We start from the raw sequence: 8,950 nt of genomic DNA, 5'->3' as shown, positions 1-8,950 counted from the left end.
GGTGGCAGAGGCAAATGTAGGCTGCAGCAGAACAGAAATCTTCAGTGCTCTCAGTTTTCTTTGGCATGGGATTCAGGTTTGCTTCCTGACAGTACTGTGAAGTACTGTCCGGTTGCTGATATGCCATTTCATCCCCACATTAAAAGAAGATGTGCACAAGCCTCTTGCTTCAATAGCAAGTCCCACAGTGATGTGTGAGTGGTGATGGGGGCAGACACTTGTGATTACCAGAAGCCCCTAGTCATGGACCTGCCCCTAATCACAGACCTGCATGTACAGAAACAATGACTGTATGATGGTTATTTTGTATAGGTGTGTGATTAGGCAGCTGCAATTATGACTGAGCAGGCCTATTTCAGATGAACTCTGCTATCCTGTGTGTGGAGGGCACTAGAAAAGGCACCTTAAACAGCCCATGTTATGTCACTTGCTTGGGATCCATCCATCCAAGTCAAGTACTGAGGTTTGCAACCTGGACTGTCCACACTCTGGTGCACAGCGCGAACAGCACCCAACTGGATTGAAGGACAGCACTTGTGCCCAGAGCTGTATGGATTTCTTTTCCTGAACGAGTGTGCACAATATGATCTAATCATCACAAGGCAACCGAATGAACCATTGAAACTTATGACAGGTACCTGCAGATACACTACGTTCCTTGGCTGTCTCTTCTATCTCATACCCCTCCGCATCTTCAACATCAAGAGGCTAAATAAAGAGTCTACAAAAAACTGCCCATATTCAATTGACTACCAGTTTTTGAGGAACTTAATGACCTACATAGGCCAGGCTTATGTCGAAGAAGGCCATTTTGGTGTGTGAGAAAAGAACTGAATCATGAAAGCTTTGATATCAAGGAAAATGGACCCAGCGATGCAAGACAACTGACTTCATTATACATTTCTTATCATGGATCCCACATCTAAATGTCCTGGCTTTGCTTTACTAATGCAGAGCTGGACTATGTTGAACAAGGAGGACAACTAGCTACTTTGTAAATGGAATTTTATTAAAGACGCCAAGTTTGAGTGTGGTGAGATCCAGACTGTAGCACATATCATGGAGGAATGTCCTGTTTATCTTTTTAATGATTGTATTGAAAACCTGCACCAGGCTGCTGCTGCTGACTTGCCATGGATATTGTACCTAAAACTGTCACTCTAGTCTTATCTCTTAGTGCCATTGCTTAGAGCTTGTTCTGCTGTTCACTTGCTGTATCCATCTGAATAAATCACAAGGCAAAAGTGGAAAGCTATTGTGCAAGCACCCCTGCTCAAAACCCTGGCACCTAACTGGCTGTATCATAGTGCATTGCAAAGTCACCTCAGGACAGCCATAATGCCAACTGCTACAGCCAACTGCCATAATGGCCTCAGCAGACACGCTCATATCGCAGCCCGCTCAGATTCGAACAGTTGGCAGATTCTGCTGAACGCCTGTCATCAACCATCTCAGATGGGACACAAGAAGACGAGGAGAAGACCAGCCCCAACAGCTGCTGGATAGATCCTTGTTTGATACACTCCAACATGTCCATCCATATGACCACAACATGATGTCAACAGAAGAAGCAACCAAAGAAGAGATTCAGTCTCAAGTGCTTGAAAAACTCTGCTAAGAGACATCTTCTCCAGCAGTGCCTCAGTGAGAATCATGCCAACTGCCCTGATGCTCTTGACACCACCAATCACTCAAGCAAGAGCAAGAGCTTCAAGAAGGGCATCCGTGAGGCATGCCAAAAATCTCGAGGCTTCTTCACAAAGAAATGTGAGGACTGGTTGAGAATGATTGGGAAATTCCTGCCTTCAAAATGGACAGAGCACACAGTGACATCAACTCCAAATAGAAAAACCTACATTTGTGGCCTTCAGTACAGGTAATTCACTCAGCGGCCCCGTCACATGGACAGTTTTGCACACATAAGTGAAGAATAGATCTCCCACTTTGTGTGTGTTAGAAAAACCCACTATTGAATAGGTGTGTAATCTGTAACATGTAATAAAAAGACAGGAGAGTTTATTAGTGCTCTAAATCCTTATGAAATTTTCTCTGGACTCGCATAAAGGCTTCACTGCAAAGAAGTGGCTTTCGTTTGGTTTAGCACATCCTTCTGCCTGTTTACCTAGTCATTACTTTCCATTTTCCCTGAGGGTTTTTCCTCCCCCACTTGCCAGAGGAGGCTGAAGGCTTCCTCAGGCTGGACCAGGCTCAGGTTTCAGATGGCAGCTCCCATTACTATTTCTATGCAGGTACTGTCCATGTGGGATCTTTCACCTCTGAGGTCCAGCTCCCTGGCCTGATACATGCAGAGATCCCAGTAAGTGTGAGCACATCCCGTCCCTCAGTGCTGTGGCAACTTGTAGGATCCAAGCCTTCCCTCTTCCCACCTCCTGTCACCAGCTGTGCTCAACCCCAGCTGCTCCAGCAGGCTGCAGGGAGGTTGTGACTGCTCCTGCCCTGCAGCTGGGAGAGGAAGCGGAGGGCAGTGTCTGCACTCCCTGCCCTGGGCTCCAGGTTGGCCCTCAGAGCTGGAGCCCTGGACTGAAACATCCCCTGGGAGCAAAACACCCAGCCGGGGGCGGGGGGGGTTCTGTGTCCCTTTTTGGCCCCTAGGGGTTTTGTTTTCCCCTGGTGCAGTCAGAAACCCAGGGACCCGAGCACCACCTGGCTCTGGCACAGAGAAGCCAAAGGCCACTTTTCAAAGTCATTTCTGTTTTTCTGGGTACCCACTTTCAGACACTGGGAATCCAGACAAGTCCAAGTGAAATCAGTGGGAGCTGCAGGTGCTCAGCCCTGTTTACAGCTGCAAATAGATTCCATCTCAGGCTGGATGCCTCAAAACTTGCCACCCAAATGCAAAATCTATTCTTTAAAGTTTGTCCCTCCTTGATCTATATCCAAGATGCAGTGGGCCAGCCTTGGAACCAGGAGTCCCAGCTGTTGGCTTCTAGCTCTGTCCAACGAGCCTGCTCAGCAGCACTGCAATTAGTAATTAGTTAATATTTCCAAGGGGCTTTGAAGAGGCAGAAGCCAAACTGTGCTGTGACGGGGGTGGCAGTAGCATTCCCACTGATGCATCCATTATGGAGTTGATGCAATAAGTCAATATTGAAGTTCTCTAAATCTCTATGGTCACACATTTGTGTCTTTTTAATACTATATTTACAGGAGATAAGCAGTTTTGAGCTACTTGGAAACCAATGAATAAGAATCATTAGATTCCAGTATTTGAATATTTGTGCAATCTCTGGCATACGGCCTTTTTGCCCGATGCCAGATCTTTATTTTTCTTCAGTTTTTCCACCTTTCTGATGCCAAACAGTGCCATCTGATGCAGACATAGAATGCGTAAGACAACATAAACTTCAGGGCAGAAGTTGAACATGACTCTTAATTATGTGTGTTTGAATCCAAGGCAAGGTTCCCACTCAAACAATGTGATGCAGGCAGGGGGGAAGCTTCATTCTAGATTTGAGTACTAGTCCAGTCTGGGCTGGCTAGCGAGGCAGGGGACAGGGTTATGACAGTGGGGTGCACAGAAGAGACCCAGTGTGTGGCTTGGTGCACTTACCTTCAGCTTGGCCCAGAGCTGTTGCTGCTGCTGCTGCTGCCTCTGTCTCTGCATAGTGAGACTGGGTCAGGGCAGCCACTGCTGATTGCCCCAGAGCTGGAGCAGCTAGAAAGGGCAGGCACAGGCATAGAAGTGTGTGTTCTGCTTTGAGTAGTGGGTGGTTCAATTTGGGATGGGGTCTCTGACTATGGTAACAGGTTATAGAGGGTGGGATGGTCCATGCATAGCTGACTTGCTGCAATTTAGGCAGAAGTGATCTTCAGACTGCTTTCCTCCTCTAACTGACCACTGCAGCTCTCGGGTCTTGCTTCTCAGTCTTTTAATTTAATCTTGCAATTTAAACATGAAAAGAAAACTAATGAAAAATTTCCCAGGGTTTGTCATGGTGGATTGAGGGGGTTGCAGTCATTTGGTTGCACTCTCTTTCATACTATGCTGTGGTAGCCACAGGAGGGGGTTTTAAGTTTCTGAATCAGGTAAGGATTCCCCCTCTCCCTTCCATTCTGTGCTCAGCAGCATGTCTCCTTCTCTCCCTTCCCCTCCAGTTCCCTGGGCTTTCACTGTCCACTGCTGCTGTTGTCTTTCCTGTCTCTGGCTGTCCTGGGGGGCAGGGGAGCTCTAGAGGCACTTTTATCCTGCTTCAGTTAGACTATGCAGGAAGCTGTGCTTATCCCAGGACAGCAGCAGCAGGTGGGTTACCTCTTCCTGTGCCTGCTCCCTGGCTGAGGGGAAACACCTGGGAGTATCAGGCAGCCCTTCCTGCTGTTGTGGTTGCTGCTCCGACATCCTCCTTTACAAAATCCTGGATCCACCCACTGGGCTTGTACATAATAAGGCACATCCTTCCACACTTCTTTGTCTGATGTGTTTGTAGGCTGTAAACTCCTGGAGGTGAGGATCTTCTGCTCTATCAACATGTAAGAAGACAATGCATAGTAATAGTATTATGTAAGGTTTTAATAATACACCTACTAATAACCAGGAAGGGAAGGGAAGGAAAGGGAAAACTCTTTGCAGAGAGGCATGCACATTGGTATTTATGAGGTAAAGACTAAGTAAATTCAATTCTGTTTACTGAAGGAGGTTTCACAAATGTTAGAATGCCCCATGCTGCACTTGGCAGGACCTGCCTGTACTTGAATACAGCGTACTAGACCAATAAGGCTCTAAGAACTTTACTCCAGAAATACTAATGGCTTCACATATCCTACAGCCTAGCATTATTAAGTACCAGGAATATACAGCTATGAAAGTACTGCTGAATTCTTGACATGCCAAGAGCTGAAAAGTCACTTGCACTTGCAGCCACATGCAGAACTTGTTTGAAAATGACCCATCTGCTATGCCTTGCTAAGTTATTTTTCTTTTTCCTTGCTTTTTCGTAGATCAGTTCTAGTGACCTCGTTATCAACATTCGACTCCATAAGGATATTTAACTCAGCTTGAAATGAGGTAGCTTAAATAACAGATTTCTTTTGTCCTAAGACTGTCATTCAGGGGTACAAAGATGTGTGTGTGATTGCTGACCAGCATAACTGAGCTGGCAGAATCCACTTGTGCAAATATGGTAACTGCTGTTGCGGCTGTGCGAAATTTTGCCGGCTGTTTTGTTTCAACGCTGTTTCGACTCGTTTCAGGCTCAAAACAATTAAATCAAATTGAAGTGAAAGGCTTTGAAACAGCCTCGAAACAAAACACAGGCAGTCAAAATGTTTGAAAGTTTCAAAACGTTTTGAGTTTTGAAGCTGGGCTTGCATGCAGCTAAAGAGAAACTATGGAGGGGAAGGGGGAAGAGGGGGAAAGGACTGCTCACATATTGACTGTGTAGCTGGCCACTGACTGTCATCCTTCCCTGAGGTCCCTTCCAGTCCCAGTGCTCTGGGAGAAGGATGGAAAAACTGCATAAAAAGCATCGTTCGAACTGAGCTCTCTGCACCTTCACACTTGCAAGTGACACAAGTTTTGCTCTGAACAGTTTGAGATGCAGTTTCCCAGATACCCCTGCACCTATCTCTTTGAAACTTGGCAGGCTTCATGACCTTAGAAAGGACTACCATGCCTGCAGTTGTCACCCGGCTGTGCCTTAACACACACGTGCCATGAATTTTGCTTTCAAGATTCTGAGGTGCAGTTTCCCAGCAACCTCTGCACCTATCTCTTTAAAGCTTTGTGACCTCAGAAGGGGCTACCACTTCTGCAAGTTTCATCCAAATCAAGCAAGAAATGACAAAGTTATAAGCAGTTTTGTGGTTCCCCATTATAGCCTATGGGCAAAATATTGAAACAGCGAAACAATTTTGATTAAACGAAACAGAACAGCAGTTTTGAAATGAAACAAAACTCGAAATGAAACACTGTCCCATTGAAACGGAAGTCAAAATGGAACAGTGCTGTTTCGCACAGCCCTAGTAACTGCACACTTATTGTACAGCTTGCTTCATTTGGTGGAAGTCGATTTGCTGTTCCCCCAAGCATCTGTACTTGGAGGACTTTGCTGGTAGAGCACTTCCAGTGTAAACATAGCCTCATATTCCTTGCTGTTTTCATTTTGGAGATGTACTAAAGAGCATTAATAAGCATCTATATAAAGATGCAAGGCAGCAAAGAGTAGGAAAACAAAAAAGGTACAGTGACTTGTCTGCAATGAAAAAGACAAACTCCATACTAGTGATCCTACCACTTCTGCTGCACCAATGGGAACCTCAGGAGAAAGAAGTCTCTGGCAGCTTTTGCTGGTTTTACCAAGCTATCTACTTTGAATATATTGATACTGTACGACTGCAGTGTAGCGTAGAGACAGCTGCCCTAGTTTGAAATGAGTTAGCTCAAGTATCAGAAGCACTATAGCCGAAGCAGCGCAGAACTTCTGTGAGCTTGTCACAGCACCCGAGACAAAGGTACTTTTAGGAATCGTGTGGCATGCATAGATATCAGATTTGCTATTGCTGGATCTAGTTTCTAATTGTAACAGTCCAAAGCTGTGTTCAGTTTTATTGTTCCCATACCTGTGTATGTTAGCATTTGACATGTATGCAATTTTGATGTATCTTTATATTTCAGCTAATGTATCAATAGGGCAGCAATTGATTTGAATGGCCCACAGTTGTTCACACTTAAAAGGGTCAATGGCTCAGAATTAGCACTTGATTTGATTTGGTTTGTTTATTGGTCCCCCCTGCAGATGTGCTAAGAGGCACCCTAGGCCTGTTCAGGCAATCATATATTTACATTTTAAAAGAAGCCTGATGCCTAGCTGGCCAAACTATCCTACAGGAGAGATGGGGTATCAAATTAATGAATCTACGTATGTAAAAAGGATGCAAGATTATAGTCTGGTAAATATGCACCTTCAGGGTGAAGAAGTTATTGGCACAGTGTGAGCCTCCCCTAGAAATAAAGGGGTGACATATGTTAATAGCCAGGCTGGCAAAGGTACTTAAGCCTGCCTAGAGAACATGGCTTAATCTTCAGTCTTCTCATGGAAAAAGGAGAGGTTGGGTCCCCCAGCCAAAGAGGCTGGGAAAACCAGGGCAACAGGGGTGATGCAGGAGGCCCTAACAGGCAGGGTCAGAGCCAGAAACTGCATTAAGACCCTTGAAGCTGGCTAAGGATCCAAGGTGTAGGGTACGAATAGGTCAGTGTTTTGGTATTTACTCTTTTTTGCTTACTCATATCTGTCTGCATCTCAACATACAGTTGCTGGTTTCTTGGGCTTGTTTTATTTTTATTATAAATCATGTTGTTGTTTGTCTCCTTACTGGTTGCCTTTAAGAGTGACTTCTGGGCAGGTGATATTCTAGCCTTACCCTCTCCATGGAGGGGGGGAACCTATAATTTCTTCATTACCCAACTGTGAGGGCTACCTGGGACAGGCAGAGATCCTTCACTGCAGCCACAAAATCCAGTAAAAGGGCAGAGGAATTGAGTTGCTGGGATAGGGAACCATCTCAGGGCAACCTCGGTCTGTGCCCTGGAGAGTGTTATAGCACAGAGAAGAGTACTTCAGATCTCTCATGGACAGGCTTGTGACAGGGCTAATATGCCTGCCAAGAAGCTGGATAAATGTAGTCTTTGTGGAACTCTGTTTCGCTTGGCTGCTGGTACCCAAACTAGCTTGTTTAAAGCTAGCCCAGGTAGCTTTCCCCCAGTATCTTTTGTTTTATTTCATCATAGCAAAGGGAATATTCCTTTGCTATTTAATCATTCACAGAAATCTTTCTATTGTTTCACAATGAATGAAACCCTTTAGTTAACTGCCAATTAATTATTGAAAGCATACTCTGAGGATTAATGAAGATCACATACATTCTGCAGTCCAGACATACCCTTATTTGAACACAGGGGAAATAGAACGTGCGCCAGCTAGTGCAGAAAGCTTACATTTGTACCAATTTTTTAAAGAGAAACAAGTCTAGTTATCAAAGTGTCTTGTATCTTTCCAGGATCCCTGATCAACCACACATAAGCATACAAACAGCTATATCTATATGGTGGAATACATGATCACACTTATATCAGAGATCATACATTTGGGAAATGAGGTTATTTACTACTTTATAGGTTTGGTCCCACTGCAGTTTGTTTGAATGTGGTCTCTAATTTGCATGGTTTGTCAGTCCCTGAGCTTTTATGTATGCATACAGAGAGCACCAGTGTCCTAACGTACTTCTGGAAGGGGACAACATATGTAATTGTTGCTTGTGCAAAGTCAACTTCATGCAATTGCACATGACCCAAATACAGCAAAAAGGCAGAAAATTGGGCATGGTTCAGTAGAAACTTGAGGAGGCAGGAGCCCATGGAAGCAAACTAGAATTATCTGATGAGGAAAAATGGGCAGCAAGCCCCTTGCACAGTAGATAGTCTGCTGAAGGAGAAGGAACAACAAAAGACTCAGTTGGCCCACAATAAATAAAAATGAAAAGACCTTTTTTTTATTGATTTCCTTGGGAAAAGGAAAATTCCCAAGGACAGTGCTTCAGAGAGAAAAAGTCCATGCATTACAATTAAAGAGAGGAATACAATGATTCAATAGGAAAGTAATTAAGCAAAACAGTATGGTATCAAGTGGGATGGGAATGCTGATCAGTGCTCGCTTGGTTTTTTTTCCCCCTTCCATAGTGATTGCAGACTTGGGAAGTCGCAGGAGAGGTGATTCATATAATCAGCCTCCTTTAGAGGATAAATAAAGCAGTAAGCTGTTCTCATCCCAAATATGTCAACGAGCTAAGGAGGATAGTTGGAGAAGCACTGAGGTCCCGGAGGGGAGGGGAGCCAGGTGTCGAAGGAGAGTGGTCGCTCCTTAAGAAGACGATCCTCCAAGCCCAAAGGAAGGTAATCCCAATGAGGATCAAAGGGAGCAGGAGAGCACACAAGCCT

The 8,950-nt window shown here is 44.8% G+C and overlaps 1 protein-coding gene across 1 annotated transcript in view; it reads left to right on the top strand.

Moving 5' to 3' along the window:
- Positions 1-4,974: 4,974 nt before the first annotated feature.
- The window catches only part of S100Z (S100 calcium binding protein Z), a 29,358-nt gene continuing 25,382 nt past the window's right edge, over positions 4,975-8,950 (top strand). The window contains exon 1 of the mRNA XM_019532213.1: positions 4,975-5,023. The gene's annotated coding sequence lies outside the window, so the exon portion shown is untranslated. The remainder of the gene's footprint in view (positions 5,024-8,950) is intronic.

This window comes from Crocodylus porosus, unplaced genomic scaffold, assembly GCF_001723895.1.
Source record: "Crocodylus porosus isolate Cpor-Errol unplaced genomic scaffold, CroPor_comp1, whole genome shotgun sequence".
NCBI classification, from domain to species: Eukaryota; Metazoa; Chordata; order Crocodylia; family Crocodylidae; genus Crocodylus; species Crocodylus porosus.
This window is presented reverse-complemented; position numbering and strand designations above follow the sequence as displayed.